At 39.6% G+C, this 23853-nt stretch overlaps 2 non-coding genes across 2 annotated transcripts; one reads left to right on the plus strand and one right to left on the minus strand.

Moving 5' to 3' along the window:
* Positions 1-995: 995 nt before the first annotated feature.
* LOC130970922 (small nucleolar RNA R71) lies at positions 996-1103 on the plus strand. The gene has a single exon (XR_009082167.1). It is a non-coding gene; the product is annotated as a small nucleolar RNA R71 (small nucleolar RNA).
* A 22428-nt stretch (positions 1104-23531) lies between these two features.
* On the minus strand, positions 23532-23635 carry LOC130972658 (small nucleolar RNA R71). The gene has a single exon (XR_009083822.1). It is a non-coding gene; the product is annotated as a small nucleolar RNA R71 (small nucleolar RNA).
* Between the last annotated feature and the right edge of the window lie 218 nt (positions 23636-23853).

The raw sequence follows: 23853 nt of genomic DNA on the forward strand, positions 1-23853 counted from the left end.
GCTCCAAGGTACTTAACAACTTGCTCTTCAGTGACATATTCATCCTCTTCAGAGGAAGAATACTCATCAGAGCTCATGAATGGCAGAAGTAAATCCAATGGAATCTCTATGGTCTCAGTGTGAGCCTCAGATTCCCATGGTTCCTCATTAGGGAACTCATTGGAGGCCAGTGGACGTCCATTGAGGTCTTCCTTAGTGGCGCTCACAGCCTCTTTCTCCTCTCCAAATTCGGCCATGTTGATGACCTTGCACTCTCCTTTTGGATTCTCTTCTGTATTGCTTGGAAGAGTACTAGGAGGGAGTTCAGTAACTTTCTTACTCAACTGACCCACTTGTGCCTCCAAATTCCTAATGGAGGACCTTGTTTCAGTCATGAAACTTTGAGTGGTTTTGATTAGATCAGAGACCATGGTTGCTAAGTCAGAGTGGCTATACTTAGAATTCTCTGTCTGTTGCTGAGAAGATGATGGAAAAGGCTTGCCATTGCTAAACCTGTTTCTTCCACCATTATTGTTGTTGAAACCTTGTTGAGGTCTCTGTTGATCCTTCCATGAGAGATTTGGATGATTTCTCCATGAAGGATTATAGGTGTTTCCGTAGGGTTCTCCCATGTAATTCACTTCTTCCATTGAAGGGTTCTCAGGATCATAAGCTTCTTCTTCAGATGAAGCGTCCTTAGTACTGCCTGGTGTAGCTTGTATTCCAGACAGACTTTGAGAGATCATATTGACTTTCTGAGTCAATATTTTATTCTGAGCCAATATGGCATTCAGAGTATCAATCTCAAGAACTCCTTTCTTCTGATTCGTCCCATTGTTCACAGGATTCCTTTCAGAAGTGTACATGAATTGATTATTTGCAACCATTTCAATGAGTTCTTGAGCTTCTGTAGGCGTCTTCTTCAGATGAAGAGATCCTCCAGCAGAACTATCCAATGACATCTTGGACAATTCAGACAGACCATCATAGAAGATACCTATGATGCTCCATTCAGAAAGCATGTCAGAAGGACACTTTCTGATCAATTGTTTGTATCTTTCCCAAGCTTCATAGAGGGATTCACCTTCCTTCTGTCTGAAGGTTTGGACTTCCATTCTAAGCTTACTCAATTTTTGAGGTGGAAAGAACTTTGCCAAGAAGGCATTGACTAGCTTTTCACAAGAGTTCATGCTTTCTTTAGGTTATGAGTCTAACCATATCCTAGCTCTGTCTCTTACAGCAAAAGGAAATAGCATAAGTCTGTAGACTTCAGGGTCAACCCCATTGGTCTTGACAGTGTCACAGATTTGTAAGAATTCAGCTAAAAACTGATGAGGATCTTCCAATGGAAGTCCATGGAACTTGCAATTCTGTTGCATTAGAGAAACTAATTGAGGCTTAAGCTCAAAGTTGTTTGCTCCAATGGCAGGGATAGAGATGCTTCTCCCATAGAAGTCGGGAGTAGGTGCAGTAAAGTCACCCAGCACCTTCCTTGCATTGTTGGCATTGTTGTTGTTTTCGGTTGCCATAGGTTCTTATTCTTTGAAGATTTCTGTTAAGTCCTCTACAGAGAGTTGTGCCTTAGCTTCTCTTAGCTTTCGCTTCAAGGTCCTTTTAGGTTCAGGGTCAGCCTTAACAAGAATGCTTTTGTCTTTGCTCCTGCTCATATGAAAGAGAAGAGAACAAGAAAATATGGAATCCTCTATGTCACAGTATAGAGATTCCTTGAGGTGTCAGAGGAAAAGAAAAATAGAAGGAGAGATATAAGAATTCGAACTTATCAAGAAAGATGGAGTTCGAATTGTGCATTGAGGAGGAGTGTTAGTCCATAAATAGAAGGATGTGAGAAGAGGGGAAGAAATTTTTGAAAATAAGTAACAGGTTTTAAAATCATTTTGAAAAATACTGATTGATTTTCGAAAACTAAGAGTGGAAAAGAAATCAAGTGATTTTTGAAAAAGATTTTGAAATTAGAAATTAAAAAGATATGATTGAAAACTATTTTGAAAAAGATGTGATTAAAGAGATATGATTGAAAAGTTATGGTTTTTTTTTAAAAAGATATGATTGAGAAGATATGATTTGAAAAACAATTTAAAAAGATTTTGATTTTGAAAATTAATGACCTGGTTAACAAAAAAAGATATGATTCAAACATTAAACCTTTCTCAACAGAGAAGGCAACATACTTGAAATGTTGAATCAAATCATTAATTGTTAGCAAGTATTTTTGAAAATGGAAAGAAATTGATTTTGAAAAAAATTTGATTGAAAAGATATGATTTGAAAAAGATTTGATTTTGAAAAAAAAAATTTGAAAACTTGAAAAAAATTTGAATTAAAAACAAAATCTTCCCTCTTGTGCCATCCTGGCGTTAAACGCCCAGAATGGTATACATTCTGGCGTTTAACGCCCAAAATGCTACCCTTTTGGGCGTTAAACGCCCAGCCAGGCACCCTGGCTGGCGTTTAAACGCCAGTTTTCCTTCTTCACTGGGCGTTTTGAACGCCTAGCTTTTTCTGTGTAATTCCTCTACTGTATGTTCTGAATCTTCAATTCTCTGTATTATTAACTTGAAAAGACACAAATTAAAAATATTTTTGAATTTTTAATGATGAGGAATAATCAAAATGCAACTAAAATCAAATAACAATGCATGCAAGACACCAAACTTAGAAGTTTGTATACTATTGAAACTAACAAAATGAGAATGCATATGAGAAACAACAAAACACTCAAGACAAGAGAATTTAAAGATCAGAACAAGGAAATCATCAAGAACATCTTGAAGATCAATGAAGACACATGCATGAACAAGAAGAACAAAAACATGCAGTTGACACCAAACTTAAAATGAGACACTAGACTCAAACAAGGAACATAAAAATATTTTTGATTTTTATGATTTTGTAATTTTTTTGGATTTTTCGAAAATTAAGTGGAAAAGAAAATAAAGATATCAAAATTCTTAATGAGAATTCTAGGAATCATGCAATGTTAGTCTAAAGCTTCAGTCTAAAGGAATTAGACATGGCTAGCCAAGCTTCAGCAGGACATTGCATTCAAGAGCTAAATTAATGAGGATCAATCAGCTTTGGTGATGATAAGAACATCACGTTGAAACACTAGAATTTATTCTTAAGAACTCTGAAGAAAAATACCTAATCTAAGAAACAAGATGAACCGCCAGTTGTCCAAACTCAAACAATCCCCGGCAACGGCGCCAAAAACTTGGTGCACAAAATTGTGATCATCAATGGCGCCATCAACATGGTACGCTCAATTGCAATCTCAACTCTTTATCACAACTTCACACAACTAACCAGCAAGTGCACTGGGTCGTCCATGTAATAAACCTTACGCGAGTAAGGGATTGTTGGTATGAAGCAAGCTATGCTCACCTTGTAAATCTTAGTCAGGCAGATTCAAATGGTTATGGATGATATACGAATAAAGCATAAAGATAGAGATACTTATGTAATTCATTGGTGAGAATTTCAGATAAGCGTATGGAGATGCTTTGTCCCTTCCGTCTCTCTGCTTTCCTACTGTCTTCATCCAATCCTTCTTACTCCTTTCTATGGCAAGCTGTATGTTGGGCATCACCGTTGTCAGTGGCTACAATCCCGTCCTCTTAGTGAAAATGTTCAACGCACCCTGTCACGGCACGGCTAATCATCTGTCGGTTCTCAATCAGGTTGGAATAGAATCCATTGATTCTTTTGCGTCTGTCACTAATGCCCAGCCTTCAAGAGTTTGAAGCTCGTCACAGTCATTCAATCATTGAATCCTACTCAGAATACCACAGACAAGGTTTAGACCTTCCAGATTCTCTTGAATGCCGCCATCAATTCTAGCTTATACCACGAAGATTTCGATTAAGGGATCCAAGAGATATCCACTCAATCTAAGGTAGAACGGAAGTGGTTGTCAGGCACACGTTCATAGGTGAGAATGATGATGAGTGTCACGGATCATCACATTCATCAAGTTGAGGAACAAGTGATATCTTAGAACAAGAACAAGCTGAATTGAATAGAAGAATAATAGTAATTACATTAATACTCGAGGTATAGCAGAGCTCCACACCTTAATCTATGGTGTGTAGAAACTCCACCATTGAAAATACATAAGAACAAGGTCTAGGCATGGCCGAATGGCCAGCCTCCCAATGATCTAAGAACTAGACGTCCAAAGATGATCCTGAGATCTAAAATGATCAAAAGATGAAAATACAATAGCAAAAGGTCCTATTTGTAGAGAACTAGTAGCCTAGGGTTTACAGAAATGAGTAAATGACATAAAAATCCACTTTCGGGCCCACTCGGTGTGTGATTGAGCTGAGCATTGAAGCATTTCCGTGTAGAGACTTCTCTTGGAGTTAAACACCAGCTTTTGTGACAGTTTGGGCATTTAACTCCCATTCTTGTGCCAGTTCCGGCGTTTAACGCTGGGCAGTTTTGAGCTGATTTGGAACGCCGGTTTGGGCCATCAAATCTCGGGCAAAGTATAGACTATTATATATTTCTGGAAAGCCCAGGATGTCTACTTTCCAACGCAATTGAGAGCGCGCCAATTGGGCTTCTGTAGATCCAGAAAATTTAATTCGAGTGCAGGGAGGTCAGAATCCAACAGCATCTACAGTCATTTTCAGCCTCTGAATCAGATTTTTACTCAGGTCCCTCAATTTCAGCCAGAAAATACCTAAAATCACAGAAAAATACACAAACTCATAGTAAATTCCAGAAAAGTGAATTTTAACTAAAAACTAATAAAAATATAATAAAAACTAACTAAAACATACTAAAAACATACTAAAAATAATGTCAAAAAGCGTATAAATTATCCGCTCATCACTCACCAAAGAACTGGATGACTTGACTAGGCAGAGATTACCTCAAAAGAGACAGGACCCTGGGAAGTTCTCAATACCTTGTACCATAGTCACTATGACCTTTGAGAAGGCTCTGTGTGACCTAGGGTCAAGCATAAACCTCATGCCTCTCTCTGTAATGGAGAAGCTAGGGATCTTTGAGGTGCAAGCTGTAAGAATCTCACTAGAGATAGCAGACAATTCAAGAAAACAAGCTTATAGACTGGTAGAGGATGTTCTGGTCAAGGTTGAAGACCATTACATCCCTGCTGATTTCATAGTCCTAGAGACTGGGAAGTGCATGGATGAATCTATCATCCTTGGTAGACCCTTCCTAGCCACAGCAAAGGCTGTGATTGATGTTGACAAAGGAGAATTGATCATTCAAGTGAATGAAGAATCCTTTGTGTTTAAGGCTCAAGGATATCCCTCTGTTACCATGGAGAGGAAGCATGAAGAGCTTCTCTCAAAACAGAGTCAAGCAGAGCCCCCACAGTCAAACTCTAAGTTTGGTGTTGGGAGGCCACAACCAACTTCTAAGTTTGGTGTTGAACCCCCACATTCAGACTCTAAGTTTGGTGTTGGGAGGTTCCAACATTGCTCTGAACATCTGTGAGGCTCCATGAGAGCCCACTGTCAAGCTACTGACATTAAAGAAGCGCTTGTTGAGAAGCAACCCAATGTTATACTTATCTAATTTCCTTTGTTATTTTATGTTTTCTGTAGGTTGATGATCATGGAAAGTCACAAAATCAATTGAAAAAGCAAAAACAGAATGAAAAATAAAAAGAAAAATAGCACACCCTGGAGGAAAATCTTGCTGGCGTTTAAACGCCAGTAAGGGCAGCAATTAGGCGTTTAACGCCCAGTCTGGCACCATTCTGGGCGTTTAACGCCAGAAAGGGGCACCAGACTGGCGTTTAATGCCAGGATTGGCAGAAAGAGCAATTTTGCTCGCCACTTGGTGCAGGGATGAATTATCCTTGACACCTCAGGATCTGTGGACCCTACAGGATCCCCACCTACCTCACCTCTCTCTCTTTTCTTCTTCTCCATTCACCAATCACCTCAACACCTTTTCCCCAAAAACCCCTCACCTATCAAATCCTACCATTCTCTTCACCACTCACATCCATCCTTCATAAAACCCCACCTACCCTACCATTCAAATTCAAACCACTTTCCCTCCCAAACCCACCCATAATGGCCGAACCATACACCCCCTCTCCACTCCTATATAAACCCATCCTCACTCATTCATTTTCACACAACCTACACACTACTTCTCCCCCTTGGCCGAATATCAAAGCCACCTCCATCTCCTCTATTTCTTCTTCTTCTACTCTCTTCTTTCTTCTTTTGCTCGAGGACGAGCAAACCTTCTAAGTTTGGTGTGGTAAAAGCATTGCTTTTTGTTTTTCCATAACCATTTATGGCATCTAAGGCCGAAAAAACCTTTAGAAAGAGGAAAGGGAAGGCAAAAGCTTCCACCTCCGAGTCATGGGAGATGGAGAGATTCATCTCAAGGGTGCATCAAGACCACTTCTATGAAGTTGTGGCCATGAAGAAGGTGATCCCCGAGGTCCCTTTCAAACTCAAAAAGAGTGAATATCCAGAGATCCGACATGAGATTCAAAGAAGAGGTTAGGAAGTTCTTACCAACCCCATTCAACAAGTCAGAATCTTAATGGTTCAAGAGTTCTACGCCAATGCATGGATCACCAAGAACCATGATCAAAGTGTGAACCCAGACCCAAAGAATTGGCTTACAATGGTTCGGGGGAAATGCTTAGATTTTAGTCCGGAAAATGTAAGGTTGGCATTCAACTTGCCGATGATGCAAGGAGATGAACACCCCTACACTAGAAGGGTCAACTTTGATCAAAGGTTGGACCAAGTCCTCATAGACATTTGTGAAGAGGGCGCTCAATGGAAGAGAGATTCAAGAGGGAAGCCGATTCAACTGAGAAGGCATGACCTCAAGCCCGTGGCTAGGGGATGGTTGGAGTTTATCCAGCACTCAATCATTCCCACTAGCAACCGGTCTGAAGTTACTATAGACCGGGCTATCATGATTCATAGCATCATGATTGGAGAAGAAGTAGAAGTTCATGAGGTTATAACCCAAGAACTTTATAAGGTGGCGGACAAGTCCTCTACCTTGGCAAGGTTAGCCTTTCCTCATCTCATTTGTCACCTCTGTTATTCAGTTGGAATTGACATAGAAGGAGACATCCTCATTGATGAGGACAAGCCCATCACCAAGAAAAGGATGGAGCAAACAAGAGATCCCACTCATCATGAAATCCCTGAGATGGCTCAAGGGATGCACTTTCCTCCACAAAACTATTGGGAGCAAATCAACACCTCCCTAGGAGAATTGAGTTCCAACATGGGACAACTAAGGGTGGAGCACCAAGAACATTCCATCCTCCTCCATGAAATTAGAGAAGATCAAAGAATCATGAGAGAGGAACAACAAAGGCAAGGAAGAGACATTGAGGAGCTCAAGCACTCCATAAGATCTTCAAGAGGAAGAACAAGCCGCCATCACTAAGGTGGACCCGTTCTTTAATCTCCTTGTTCTTTATTTTTCTATTTTTTTCGAAAAATCATGCTTATGTTTATCTATGTTTGTGTCTTATGATCATTAGTGTCTTAGTATCTATGCCTTAAAGTTATGAATGTCCTATGAATCCATCACCTTTCTTAAATGAAAAATGTTCTTAATTGAAAAAGAGAAGAATTGCATGAATTTTAAATTTTATAACAGATTAATTAGTTTGATGTGGTGGCAATACTTTTGGTTTCTGAATGTATGCTTGAACAGTGCATGTCTTTTGAATTTGTTGTTCATGAATGTTGGCTCTTGAAAGAATGATGAAAAAAGGAGACATGTTACTGAGGATCTGAAAAATCATAAAAAATGATTCTTGAAGCAAGAAAAAGCAATGAATACAAAAAAAGAGAAAAACGAAAAAAAAATAGAAAAAGAAAAAGAAAAACAATAAATAAAGTCGTGATCCAAGGCAAAAAAGAGTGTGCTTAAGAACCCTGGACACCTCTAATTGGGGACTCTAGCAAAGCTGAGTCACAATCTGAAAAGGTCCACCCAATTATGTGTCTGTGGCATGTATGTATCTGGTGGTAATACTGGAAGACAGAGTGCTTTGGGCCACAGCCAAGACTCATAAAGTAGCTGTGTTCAAGAATCATCATACTTAACTAGGAGAATCAATAATACTATCTGGATTCTGAGTCCCTATAGAAGCCAATCATTCTAAATTTCAAAGGATAGAGTGAGATGCCAAAACTATTCAGAGCCAAAAAGCTAAAAGCCCCGCTCATCTAATTAATACTGATCTTCATAGATGTTTTTGGAATTCATTGCATATTCTCTTCTTTTTATCTTATTTGATTTTCAGTTGCTTGGGGACAAGCAACAATTAAAGTTTGGTGTTGTGATGAGCGGATAATTTATACGCTTTTTGGCATTGTTTTTAGTATGTTTTAGTTAGTTTTTATTATAATTTTATTAGTTTTTAGTTAAAATTCACTTTTCTGGACTTTACTATGAGTTTGTGTGTTTTTCTGTGATTTCAGGTATTTTCTGGCTGAAATTGAGGGACCTGAGCAAAAATCTGATTCAGAGGTTGAAAATGACTGTAGATGCTGTTGGATTCTGACCTCCCTGAACTCGAAGTAAGTTTTCTGGATCTACAGAAGCCTAATTGGCGCGCTCTCAATTGCGTTGGAAAGTAGACATCCTGGGCTTTTCAGCAATGTATAATAGTCCATACTTTGCCCGAGATTTGATTGCCCAAACCGGCGTTCCAAATCAGCTCAAGAATTATGGCGTTAAATGCCGGAACTGGCACAAGAATGGGAGTTAAACGCCCAAACTGGCACAAAAGCTGGCGTTTAACTCCAAGAAAAGTCTCTACACATGAAAACTTCAATGCTCAGCCCAAACACACACCAAGTGGGCCCGGAAGTGGATTTTTATGTCATTTACTCATCTTTGTAAACCTTAAGCTGCTAGTTCTCTACAAATAGGAACTTTTGCTATTGTATTTTCATCTTTTGATCACTTTACATCTTTTGATCACTTTAGATCTGAGGATCATCTTTGGACGTCTAGTTCTTAGATCACTGGGCGCTGGCCTCACGGCCATGCCTAGACCTTGTTCTTATGTATTTTCAACGGTGGAGTTTCTACACACCATAGATTAAGGTGTGGAGCTCTGCTGTACCTCGAGTATTAATGCAATTACTAGTGTTCTTCTATTCAATTCAGCTCATTCTTGTTCTAAGATATTCATTCGCACCCAAGAACATGATGAATGTGATGATTATGTGACGCTCATCATCATTCTCACTTATGAACACGTGCCTGACAACCACTTCCGTTCTACAAGCCAACAAGGCTTGAGTGTTTATCTCTTGGATTCCTTAATCAGAATCTTCGTGGTATAAGCTAGAATTGATGGCGGCATTCAAGATAATCTGGAAGGTGTAAACCTTGTCTGTGGTATTCTGAGTAGGATTCAAGGATTGAATGACTGTGACGAGCTTCAAACTTGCGATTGTGGGGGCGTTAGTGACAGACGCAAAAGAATCAATGGATTCTATTCCAACATGATCAAGAACCGACAGCTGAATAGCCGTGATGTGACAGAGCGCGTTGAACATTTTCACTGAGAGGTTGGGAGGTAGCCATTGACAACGGTGAAACCCTACATACAGCTTGCCATGGAAAGGAGTAAGAAGGATTGGATGAAGACAGTAGGAAAGCAGAGAGACGGAAGGGACAAAGCATCTCCATACGCTTATCAGAAATTCTCACCAATCGACACGAAAGCTACAAAACTTATAAAAAGTAATCCATAGAAAGAGGCCTGATGAGGTCTAAGTAAAAATGGATTACTAGAAATAACTTAGAAAGCACCGACTAGAAGAAGTCGGACCAGACCAATCAAAGCGACAAAGTTATAAAAAGTAATCCATAGACTCAGAAAACCACTAGAAAGTCAGACTCTAGAGTCAAAAGCGTTTGATTTTTGCAAAATAAAGTTGCTAACGAAAAGCAACCGAATGTCAAAGAAGTCAACACATGTCATTGTTACAAAAAGAAAAGTTTAAAAGCCCACAGACCGGGCTACACAAAATACATCAAAGAAAAGTCATCAAGGGTCCAAGCTCTCCCCAACAGCAGCACCCTGAGCTGTAGAAGGAGGAATGGTCTTCAAAGGAGTCGCATCCACAGTTCCATCATCCAGATTTAAGATCTGGACATCGGGGTTGGACTCAGGGTGGCTGACCTCCGCAGCAGGAGTTGAAGAAGTCGGGGCAGAAGAAGCCTTGGCTGACGGCTCAAGGCGAGGACCTTCCTCTTCTTCATCTGAGGCAGGAACTGATGAGCGGATAATTTATACGCTTTTTGGCATTGTTTTTAGTATGCTTTTAGTATGTTTTAGTTAGTTTTTATTATATTTTTATTAGTTTTTATTTAAAATTCACTTTTCTGGACTTTACTATGAGTTTGTGTTTTTTTCTGTGATTTCAAGTATTTTCTGGCTGAAATTGAGGGACCTGAGCAAAAATCTGATTCAGAGGCTGAAAAGGGTTGCAGATGCTGTTGGATTCTGACCTCTCTTCACTCGAAGTGCATTTTCTGGAGCTACAGAAGCCCAATTGGCGCGCTCTCAATTGCGTTGGAAAGTAGATATCTAGGGCTTTCCAGCAATATATAATTGTTTATACTTTTCACAAGATTTGATGGCCCAAATAGGCGTTCCAAGTCAGCTTCAGAATTCCCGGCGTTAGATGTCGGAACTGGCACAAAAGTGGGAGTTAAACGCCCAAACTGGCACAAAAGCTGGCATTTAACTCCAAGAAAAGTCTCTACACTTGGAAGCTTCAATGCTCAGCCCAAGCACACACCAAGTGGGCCCGGAAGTGGATTTTTACGTCATTTACTCATTTCTGTAAACCCTAGGCTACTAGTTCTCTATTAATAGGACCTTTTGCTATTGTATTTGGGGGAATCTTTCAATCTTTGGATCATCTTTTGATCACGTTTTTATGATTGAACCCTCTTTGGGAGGCTGGCCATTTGGTCATGCCTAGACCTTGTTCTTATGTATTTTCAACGGTAGAGTTTATACACACCATAGATTAAGGTGTGGAGCTCTACTGTACCTCGAGTATTAATGCAATTACTAGTGTTCTTCTATTCAATTCAGCTTATTCTTGTTCTAAGATATTCATTCACACCCAAGAACATGATGAATGTGATGATTATGTGACGCTCATCATCATTCTCACTTATGAACGCGTGCTTGACAACCACTTCCGTTTTACATGCAAACAAGGCTTGAATGTTTATCTCTTGGATTCCTTAATCAGAATCTTCGTGGTATAAGCTAGAATCCATTGGCGGCCATTCTTGAGAATCCGGAAGGTCTAAACCTTGTCTGTGGTATTCTGAGTAGGATTCAGGGATTGAATGACACTGACGAGCTTCAAACTCGCGATTGTGGGGCATTAGTGACAGACGCAAAAGAATCACTGGATTCTATTCCGACATGATCGAGAACCGACAGATGAATAGTCGTGCTGTGACAGAGCGCGTTGAACATTTTCACTGAGAGGACGGGACTGTAGCCATTGACAACGGTGATGCCCAACATACAGCTTGCCATGGAAAGGAGTAAGAAGGATTGGATGAAGACAGTAGGAAAGCAGAGAGACGGAAGGGACAAAGCATCTCCACACGCTTATCTGAAATTCTCACCAATGAATTACATAAGTATCTCTATCTTTATTTTATGTTTTATTCATCTTTTAATTATCAATCCTCCATAACCATTTGAATCTGCCTGACTGAGATTTACAAGATGACCATAGCTTGCTTCATACCAACAATATCCGTGGGATCGACCCTTACTCGCGTAAGGTTTATTACTTGGACGACCCAGTGCACTTGCTGGTTAGTTGTGCGAAGTTGTGATAAAGAGTTGAGATTGCAATTGAGCGTACCATGTTGATGGCGCTTATCACAATTTCGTGCACCAGGAATAATCTTACCATTTTCAACAATGTTGTCCAAACTAAAGAGACTCAGGTCGAGCTCGAGAGCAAGAACTCGGACCTGAGCCTTTAAATTCTTATAGGCATCATTTACACTACCCACCAGATGGCCTTGGAGCTCAGCATAATCAGCATGAGCATATTCTAGCCTCTCACTGGTCTCCATCAGCTTACCATAAGTTTGAACATAAATTTCTTTATGCTTTTGCACCATCTCCTTGGCCAGAGTTGCAGAAGCCACAGTAGAGGTAGCCCGGGCCTTCTCATTCTCTAAATTCAGCTCCAACTTGGCTACCTTAGGTCAAGCTCATCCTTCAGCCCCTTGATCCTATCGAATTCTGACTTAGCCTCATGCATAAAAGCCTTCGTCGTTTGGACAGGAGAGTCTTGAATCGTACGGAATAAAGCCGCACCCATATGAGCCATCCGAACACTACTCCTGGAAATGAAATCCAGGTGGCGAAGGATGGACACATCATCTATAGGAAGTTTGCCATAAGGAGCAATTTGATTGTCTACAAACCCTACAGCATCAAAGTCAAGGGCATCCAGATCATAGGGCTCGATAGTCTTTTTCTTCTTGGGAGGAGGACCAACAGCGGAAGGAGAGGTAGTGCTAGAGGTCGGATGGGGAGGATCGGAAGAGGCCAAGTGAACTTGAGGAGTTGGTATGATGTTCCTCGGCCCAGAAGTATCCGAGGTCGACCTCTTCAGAGTGACCTTGGAAGATCCCTCCCCAGAACCTTTGGCCGAAATGTTCTGAGCCGAAGTCGTCTTCTTGGCCCTCTTAAAGGCCTTTATTGAATCTGAGGTCTTCACCATCTCTTAAAAAAGAAGCCAGCAAAACCAAGTTACAACTAAGAAGAAAGGATAAACTAACAAAATGAACAAACAAAAGAAAAAACTGAAAAAGAGGTCGACCACTACCCAACTCAGCACGAAGAAGGGAGGGATCCCCCAAGAACATCTTCGTATCAAGATGGGAGGCTCCCCCCAATTCTCCTCCAGCACTCTCACAAAAGCCTGCTCAACCTCACTCAGACTCTCCCAGGAATACTTGACTACTACCACCTTTTCTTGCCATGATAAGGGAAAAATAGGTTTATCATTCTCGCCTAAAAAGAAAGGCCGAGCTCCTTCAACAGCTTTGACCTTGAAAAAATAATTCTTGAAGTCACAGAAGAATTCGTTATACATCGAAAAAAATTTCTTTCCTTGGGTAGCACGGAAAGAAATCCAAGAGGTCTTCTTCTTGGTTACCCCAGGTTTAGTCAACACAAAGAGATGAAGAAAAAGTGTTTGAGAAGGATGGATGCCCAATTCTTGACACAAAAGCTGAAAGATCATTATAAAACCCCATGAATTAGGATGAAGCTGAGAGGGAGCTACATTACAAGACCACATCAAATCAGTTTCAAAAGGGGTAAAGGGGATGGTTATGCTTAATTGACTAAAGAAGTAGTCGTAAGCATAGAAAAATGGCCGATTTCCTAGAATCAGGGTAGAGAAGCAAACCCTCTCCTTGGGGTCCGGGGATACCAACTCATAGTTCTTTTCATCATTCCTATTGTTACAAACTCTATGAAATTTCTTAAGCTTCTCACAATATTCCGGATCAACCACGGAAACACACATAAGGACCATGGAATCCACCCAATCAGCCATGCCATCAGGGACTTTGGAAGACATCGCGATAATATTTTTGCGGAAAGACATGGGTCAACTAGTCCTATAGTGAGAAAAAAGAAAAATGGGTTACTAACCGAACAGCTCGGGCAAATAGGGGAACAGCTCGGACAAATACGGAGATAACTCGGGCAATAAAATATTAGAAACCAAATACAACAGTAAAAGGGAAACCCCAGGACCCACAGCAAAGTCCAGGGGCACCTTTTGGAGGCAATAACAAAGCAAGGATTTGGAAAAAGAGGAAAATTTTCGCAGTTCAAACCCCAAAAACACAAAAAAAAGGATCAAATCCCTCTCTGACAAACGACGATTCATACAAAACAGCAAGGGAACTATCAACATCAAACATGCCAAAACTATCGACATCAAACATGCCATGTGGAAATCATCAAAGATGCAACCTTTTTCCAATCAAACAGTTCATTATTCCAAAAGCTACAAATAGAAAAAGATCTATGCATGAAGAAAGTCAGATAAAAGAGATTGAAACAAAGCAAACCAATCAAAGACAACATCAAAAATGCACATTAAAATGCAGGAAGATTCAAACTTTCCAGCACCAACCCAAGCAAAGTCAAACCTTTTTGGCCCAAACAACACCAGGTAAAAAGAACGGTGTAAAAACTAAAAAAAGAGATAGAAGAAAAACCAACCTGCAGTGGAGAGGGAATAGTAACTGGTCAAAGATCGAAGCAACAAATGCCAACAATCGCCTCTGCAAAGCAAGAGAGAGCGCAAAAGTACAGAAACAAAAAGAGCAAGGAGAAAGGGAAAAGTTGCAGTAAGCAATGAAAAGAGAAACCGAAAAAGAGGGGGCTTTGAAATTCAAATGGAGATACGAAGAGGGAAACAAAGGAAAATGGCGAGGAATTAATAAGTCTTTAAATCCTTCGCACATTTCCAAGAAAAGCAATAACGTGCACCGTAATTAAAATAGGAAACATTCCGCATTCAAGTCACCAACAGGAGTTCTACGTCGAGATCAACAAAGAGTGCTCCAGCTCGGCTTCTCCAAAAGGATCGAAGTCTAAAAAGACTCGACCTCAAGAGGAAAGACCGCGCTCAAGCAGGGGCACTGTTCATGCCCTGGGTCGAGCTGAACGACCCGGGCTTATTGAAGACAAACCAACCGACCTCTTTAGGTCAGGATTCCCCGACCTCTTCATAAAGAGTTCGGCCAAATCGCCAGAGGAGCCCAAAGCAGGCCCAAATGAAGGAACACAGCCCAAATCTAAAGGCGTCAAAGTCTAGAAAGATAAGGCGGTTCCCCTAAATGATAAGATAAGATAAAGATAACTAACTTATCTTCAAGGTCACTCCACACTATTATAAATACACTAGAGCACCCAGGTATAACTCATACTCTAATTCTATTAAAAACTTGCCTAAAGCACGTGCTAACTTAAGCATTGGAGTCTCTTGCAGGTACCACCACCCTCCGGTGATGAAGGATCAGCAGCACCACCAAGTCCAACAACTCGGACACGACAGCTCCGGCCACCACCGCAGATCTCGTCCAAGATCGACCTACAGTTTCAGGTAACCCTCGGAATACAACTCACTAAACTCTGGTTTTCTCTCCTTGGCTTCTGAATGAATAGCAAACCTCTTTTATCTCCTTGCATGTTGCTTGGTTGCTCTTCCTAGGTCAACTTCTTGAGTAGTGTGCTTCACCAACCCAGCCATTCACTTTCTTCCATTTTTACTCAAATTAGGGACTTTGCTTCTGACCTCCCTTGTTGACTGAAAATCCCAAGAAAGTAGAAAATAGATATCCACACAAGTGAACCCAGATTTTGGCCATTGAGAAACTACTTGGTCCCCAAGATTTATTTGTAACCATAGATACACAACAGTGAAGAACAGAAATCCTCTTTTCAATATAACCCAAAATGGAGTGGCAGAGAGTTGAAGATGAAGAGAGAAAAATGAGATGCATGTAGAAGAAAATGAAATAACCTTTAGCTTCTGACCTAGCTTGATGTGGTTTGAAATAGTTGATTAGACTTCTGCCTTTCAAGCTTAATCTTTCTCTTTCTTCTTCTTTTGTGATTAGCTTAGGGAAGAAGCTCTCTCTCTTTCTTCTGTGATTTGACTGAGACAAAGGAAAAATGAACGTTACTTTGGAAGTAAGATGGAGGGATTTGCTGAAATCAAATCGGGCTTGGATCGGGTTCTACTCAAGTTCAGCCCACTTTGTTTCTTTTGGGCTTTGCTTGATTTACCAGCCCACCAGCCTTGTTATTTTATTTTCATTCCAATTGGGCTGCTAAACTAAGTTTTGGCCTGTAATATTTAATAAATAATTAGCAACATACAATTATTAATACTCAACACTAATTATTTATTTTGCCCAAAAATAGTGTTTGTCATCACTAATTAATTTAGTTAATTTCTTAACTTAACAATCTCCCCCTTGATGACAAACATAATTGAAACAATGATCAAAAGGAAATGAATTTGAGTAAGGTTTAGGAACTCCCTTTGATTTTTGTCATTCGCTTTTATGTCGCCCCCCCTTTCCTTTTCAAGAGTAGCTCCCCCTGGATTTATGCTCTTCTCTTCTTTCCTGTTTACATATACTTATTTGGAACCAAATATATGCTATATACTAACCAAAGATGCAGCAAACAGTGATAGTTTTAATAGTTCATGACAGATCATGCTTTAGCCAAAACAGAGCATTAAAACATTAGGGACAGGGTCAAAACAGCAACATATCATAAAGTAATTTTTCAATCTCATCCCAAAGACTCACAGCAGTAGCAATCAACAAAATCATAAGAAATCATCAGAAATCAGTAGCAGCAATTAAAATTTACCCTAAGAATTCAAATTCACATTTTCATTTCAGGCTACTATGCTACTATGCTATTACTCCCCCTTTTATCATCAAAGGTGGAACATAGGCAAGATTAAACAAAAATAGCACCTTAAATCCTGCAAGAAGGTGTTAGAGGACAATTCAAATATCAGATAATTTAAAATAAGTGCAGCAGTAGTTAGAATATTATAGTCATCCAAGACAACAACAAAAAAAAGTTTAAAAGTAGCAAAGAAAACAGTTTTCATGAGACAAAAAGAGAGCAGACAGAAGTAGTTTCATGAGACAATTCTAGGCATCAGAGCCATTTCCTTCCAAATTAGCTTCCTCATCAGCATCAGTGGCAGGATCTTCATCTTGTTGAAGATTATCAATGAACTTCATGAATACAGCCACTCTATCTCTTGATTTTCGGAGGAAGTTCTCATGCTTGCTTGCTAACTTCCTTTGTTCCTTACTCATTGCAATCATATGATTTGGTTGGGAGACAAACTCCTGGACTACATCCTTAACAACGTTGAGCAGAGCAGATTTTTGTCCAGGGGAGATGGAAGTGCCCTCAGTGGAAGGAGCAGGAGATTCCTCAGGAACAAAGTCAGCATCTTCATCATCTAGCACAACCCTTTTAGTGCGAGTAGGTCCCTTATGCTGTTTTACTGAACCACCTCCCTTTACCTAAGAGTGTCTATTCTCATATGACTCATTGGGCAAATCAACACCAAAATGTTCAAAAATGCAAGTTAAGAACATTCCATAAGAAAGGGCTTTATCTTTCTCACTTCTAACAGAATCAAACATGTATTTAACCATCAAGTAGGCAAAAGAAATTTCTGTTTTAGTGAGCAGGGCATATAAAACAAGAGTGTCAATGTAAGAAACCCTTTGATATGAATCACTTTGAGGAAGTATGATGTGGTTGACAATTCGGTGTAATTGAGCACGTTCATATCCTAAGGCTTTGTGAGTGGGTGTAATGCCATCAATCAAGGAAACATGTTCACAGATATGAGCCAAAGCATCATTATAAGAAATACCAACTCCTTCATCCCACTTGACAAAAGTGTAAGAACAAGGTCCAACATCAGTATACTTCAAAAACTCACTAATTGTTTCATCATTTAAAATAATGTCTCTGCCCTTAACAAAAGAGTGAACACTGCCCTCATGATAAGTCATGTTAGCATAAAATTCTTTGACCAAACGAGGGTAAACAGGCTTTTTGATGGAAAAGAGATTATGCCAGTCCAGAAATTCCAAATTTTCAACAAAAGGAAAATATTTTCTTTTCAAAGTTGGAAAATCAGCAAGAAAAGAGGGACACAGGATACGGTACTTAATAACTCCATCATAAAAGTCATTATTCATGGCAGATTTGAATCTATAAGGGTTATAGTTCGAATAAGAGATCAAGAAGTGAGATTTGTGATCAAAAGGGCTAACATCTGGTTCTTTAACAGTTTTAAGAGGAACTCGAGTTTTACCTCTTTGAGAGCGTAATGGAACAGACCTCGACTTGGGTTGAGGGGGCTCAGAGGCAGGTTCAGGTGCTGCTGGTCTTTTCCATTTTGAGGAACTCGGCTTCGATGACCCAGGCCTTGAAGGAGGTTTCTTTGGAGGAGGTGTTGGCTTGGCTGAAGATGGAACCGTAGATGGGTTTTTAGTGCGTGCCATTGGATCACACAGAGGAGGTGAGGTAGGAGGAGAGGGAGATGGAGTGAAGGTTCGGTCTTGGGAGCGAGTTGAAGGTTTCGTAGGAAGCTTGTAAACTTTCTCACGAGGAGGCTTTTTAGCTAGAACTTTCTTCCTCATTTGGTTAGTTTCAGGCTTTTGATGGAAGAGAAGCAGTAAAGATAATGGAGGAAACTGAGGAGTTGAGGAGAAATTAATGGAGGGAAGAGAGGGAGTGTTGGTAACTGTACCCAAAAGAAGTTTCTCATAAACCATGCAACTGCATCACCTTTTGATATGACTTGAAAAGACACGACCTCATAAACTATTTGATTTTAAAATAAAACAGGAAATTAATTTTAAATTTTGAAAACCTTTTTGAACAAAAAATTGAATCAACCTGAAAGCCTTTTTGGACAAAAAAACTGAAATACACACGCTAACCAAAAATATATATCAACCAAAATGTAACATTCATATTGGGTGCAGAGATGGTTAGATTTAAGGAAACACATTGAACCACTCTAGATCTGATTTTTGAGGTTGGCCCGGATCAATTTTCACTTGCAACAAGCCCAAAACACGCTGATTGAAGGGTACGTTCTTCACATGCCCAGAATTGTCTCATACCTGTTTATGAGACAAAAACTCCAACAAACACATCAGCAACTTTCAAACAAAGAATCATAACTTAAAATTCCTAGACTAGTCCTAAGCATGCAGAATTTGTCCTCAGGCAGTGGTTTAGTGAAAATGTCTGCCAATTGCTCTTCTGATTTAACAAATTGAATGCTAATATCCCCTTTTTGAACATGTTCTCTTATAGAATGAAATTTCACTTCAATATGTTTAGTCCTAGAGTGTAAAACTTGATTTTTAGAAATATTAATGGCACTCATATTATCACACAAGGAAATATTTTCAGCATTTAACTTGTAATCAGCAAGCTGTGTTTTTAACCACATAAGATGAAAACAACATGAAGAAGCAACTATATACTCAGCCTTTGTAGTGGATAAAGCCACTGTTGGCTACTTCTTACTTGACCAAACATTCAAGGACTTTCCAAGGAAGCAACATAAGCCTGAAGTGCTCCTTCTATCAACTCTATCACCGGCAAAATCTGCATCACAATAACCAACTGTAGAAAAATCATCAATCTTGGGATACCAAAGACCAAAGTTAGATGTGTCATGAACATATCTAATGATCCTCTTAACTGCAGAAAGATGAGACTCTTTAGTTTTAGATTGGAATCTTAAACACATTCCAATACTTTGCACAATATCGGATCTAGAGGAAGTTAAGTATATAAGAGAGCCATTCATTCCTCTTTACCTGGTCTCATCTAAATCTTTCTCAGTTTCTCCCTTATCTAATTTTGAACTAGGGTGCATGGGAGTTTCCATGGGTTTGGCATTTTCCATACCAAATTTCTTAACTAGTTCCTTGGCATATGATGAGCGGATAATTTATACACTTTTTGGCATTGTTTTTAGTGTGTTTTTAGTACATTTTAGTTAGTTTTTAGTATGTTTTTATTAGTTTTTATTTAAAATTCACTTTTCTGGACTTTACTATGAGTTTGTGTGTTTTTTTGTGATTTCAGGTATTTTCTGAATGAAATTGAGGGATCTGAGCAAAAATCTGATTCAGAGGCTGAAAAAGGACTGCAGATGCTGTTGGATTTTGACCTCCCTGCACTCGAAGTGGATTTTCTGGAGCTACAGAAGCTCAATTGGCAAACTCCTAATTGCGTTGGAAAGTAGACATCCTGGGCTTTCCAGCAATATATAATAGTCTATACTTTGCCCGAGAATTGTTGTCCCAAACCGGCATTTCAAATCAGCTTCAGAATTCCCGGCGTTTAACGCCGGAACTGGCACAAAAGTTGGAGTTAAACGCCCAAACTGGCACAAAAGCTGGCGTTTAACTCCAGAAAAAGTCTCTACACATGAAAGCTTCAATGCTCAGCCCAAGCACACACCAAGTGGACCCCGGAAGTGGATTTTTATGTCATTTACTCATTCTTGTAAACTCTAGGTCACTAGTTCACTATAAATAGTACCTTTTTCTATTGTATCTTTACCTCATGACACAATACACATTTCATATTATATCTTCTATAGCATGAGTCTCTAAACCCCATGGTTGGGGGTGCGGAGCTCTGCTGTGTCCTGATGGATTAATACAATTACTACTGTTTCTCATTCAATCACGCTTGTTTCTATTCTAAGATATCACTTGTTCCTCAACTTGATGAATGTGATGATCCGTGACACTCATCATTCTCACCTATGAACGTGTGCCTTGATGCCAAGGCATCTTAGGCTAGTTTCACTAGCATTTTTCTGTTAGTTTTAGTTGTTTTATGCATTTTCTTGAGCTTAAAGTAACCAAGAATGGTTAAATGAATAACAAAGCAATGAACCATCCAAACAGTATGATTTTGATGCAAATTCCATGAGTTTTTAGTTATATTACTTGAATGCTATGAATGGAAGATTTCTCATGAAATTTTGCAAGACTTTGATGCAGTTGTTTGGATGACTTCAGGGAAGAAGAGGCTAGGCAAGGAAGCAACAAAATCAATAAAGGAAGCTTGAATATCACATGTGGAGTTTAAGTTCCAGTTTAAGCTTAAACTGGAACTTAAACTGCCAAGCCATATAATGCTGGGAACTATCAGTGGCGTTTAAGCTAAGCTTAAACGCCAAAATCATGAAAGCTGAGGAAAAGCTTAAAGTGGCGTTTAACCTCCAGTTTAACCTTAAACTGGAAGTTAAACGCCAGAAATGAGAAATGCACCAGGGAGCCATTTCCACGTTTAAGCTCCAGTTTAACCTTAAACTGGAGCTTAAACGTGTTCGACCAAAATTCTCCTCCAGGGTTGCTTTCTTCATTTCCACGTTTAAGCTCCAGTTTAAGCTTAAACTGGAGCTTAAACGTGTTCGACCATTCCACACTCCAGGGTTGCTTTCTTCCATTTCCACGTTTAAGCTTCAGTTTAACCTTAAACTGAAGCTTAAACGTGTTCGACTACTTTACCCTCCAGGGTTGCTTTCTTCCATTTCCACGTTTAAGCTTCAGTTTAACCTTAAACTGAAGCTTAAACATGCTTGAGTTATACCACCTCCAGGAGTGTCCAACGTTTAAGTTCCAGTTTAACCTTAAACTGGAACTTAAACGTGCTTCCACAAAAGGCATCACTGGAAGTGTCTGGCGTTTAAGTTGCAGTTTAAGCTTAAACTGCAACTTAAACACCACTATTTGAAAAGGTTTCTGGGCCAAAGATATTGCAGCTTTAAGTTAGCATTTGAGCACAAACATTAACTTAAACGTACTCTGGTATGAAACCCAATTGAATATCATGGTTTATGGGATTGGGCCTGAAGAATTGATGAGTCTGGAATTTCAATTTGTTGAGTCATGTGTCATTACTTGATTATCACTAAGTTGGCTCAATGAATGTTACAGAATTGGATCAGCAGCCTCATCAGGATTATGGATCATAAACCCAAAGCAAAAGGAAATCAGGGAAAGGCCTCAAAGCCCAAGAAACACAACAGAAGCTCAATTTAGAAAGTGTATAAATAGGATAGAATTTAAGTTAGTTAGAGGACTTTGGATCATTTTTTGAGTTTTCATACTTTTTGTAATTGAATTCAGAGCTATGACTCACTAAACCCCCTTTCATTGGGTTAGGGAGCTCTATTGTAATTCAATGAATCAATAATAGTTTTTATCTTCTTCTTCAATCTTTTCTCTTGAATTTTTGTTAGAAAGCTTCTCGATCTAATTCCATTGGTTAGTTGTCTTGGGAAAGAAACTATCCATAATTGGAATCCTTCGGAACCTTGGGAAAGGAATGGAGGATTCATGCTAGAGAAGCTTTCTCACAGTGAATTGGATTGGGGTTTGGATGGATATTGTGACATGTAATCCTACCAAATTGTGGTTCATGAAACTGTGTGGTATAATCAGTGATCGAGCGTCATCTCTTCTTATGAACATTTAAACCAAGGGATTGGGAATTTGTTTGTTTTTAGAGAGAATTGGTGAGCCAAGGGATTGGGATCCAATCATATAAGATTGCCAAGCAAAATTTAATGAACGCATTAGTTGAGGAAGGGATAAAAATGTTTTGATTCGGAGATCTCAATATCTCCTGAAACCCAATGAATTCCCCATTTCTGATCTACCACTTTCTCTTTACATTCTGCAATTAAATTCATGCAATCACCCCGATCCTTTTTTAATTTCAGCAATTTAGCTTCTCGCTCTTTAATTCATGCAATTTAAGATTCCGCAATTTCAATTTCTTGCCATTTACGTTTCCCGCCAATTTTACATTCCGCAATTCTCATCTAAATCTTGATTCTACTCAACTAGAACACACTTCTAATCCGAATTGCTCACTCAACCAATCCTTGTGGGATTCGACCTCACTCTATTGTGAGTTTTTACTTGACGATAACCGGTGCACTTGCCGGAAGGAATTTTTGCCGATCGTGCAATTTCCTAAAATCGTAGCATCAAGTTTATGGCGCCGTTGCCGGGGATTGGTTTTCGATTAACAATTCTCAAATTGGAAGTTAACTAGATTGAACATTTTTCTTGTTTTGTTAATTCAGTTCAAGTTACTTGTTGAATTTTAATTTCTGCACTCTGTTACTTGCTTTCTTTCTTTATGCCTTTAAATTCAAGAAACTAACTCACTGACTCACTAACTATTTGAATTAATTCCTCAACTGCTCTAACCATACTCTTCCATTAACCAAGAGTATTTCACTTGTTTGTTGCCTGTGCTGTGTTCTTGTATGACAGGTAGGAGAGGAGAGACATCAACTCATCCATATACCGAACCAGAGAGGACCCTTCATAAACTTAGAAGGGAAGCAAGAGGGAAGAGAGTACTGGGAGAAGAAGAATCTGAAGGAGAATCTGAGGACAATTTTGAGGAAGCTCTAGATCTCAACATGGATAGAGAAGTTCACAACCATGAGAGAGCTGATGGAAACAATGCCATTCCCGAGAGGAGGGTTCTTGGTTCATACATAAACCCAACCTCTGGGAATTGTGGTAGCAGCATTCAGAAACCACCCATTCAGGCCAACAATTTTGAACTCAAACCACAGCTAATATCACTGGTGGAGAATCATTGTTCATTTGGTGGGAGTGCTAATGAAGATCCAAACCAACATCTCACAAAATTCCTGAGAATTTGTGACACTGTGAAGTCCAATGGAGTCTAGGAAGATGCCTATAAACTGCTCTTGTTCCCATTTTCACTTAGGGATAAGGCAGCTAAGTGGCTGGAATCATTCCCAAGGGGGAGCCTAACAACCTGGGATGAGGTGGAAAGCAAGTTTCTGGCACGTTTCTACCCCCCACAAAAGGTCAATAGGCTTCGATCTGAGGTTCAGACTTTTAGACAACAAGATGGTGAAACTCTCTACGAGGCATGGGAGAGGTTCAAGGATTTGACAAGGAAATGCCCACCAGACATGTTCCATGACTGGGTGTAATTGCATATTTTCTATGATGGACTTTCTTATGAATCAAGGAAGGCTGTAGACCATTCATCAGGAGGTTCATTGAACAGGAAAAAGACTGTGGAAGAAGCCATTGAAGTGATTGAGACAGTGGCTGAGAATGAGTACTACTATGCTTCAGAGAGACACAACACTAAGGGAGTCATGGAGCTGAACCATGTTGATACAATTC

The sequence above is a fragment of the Arachis stenosperma genome, chromosome 3, assembly GCF_014773155.1.
Source record: "Arachis stenosperma cultivar V10309 chromosome 3, arast.V10309.gnm1.PFL2, whole genome shotgun sequence".
Lineage (NCBI taxonomy): Eukaryota > Viridiplantae > Streptophyta > Magnoliopsida > Fabales > Fabaceae > Arachis > Arachis stenosperma.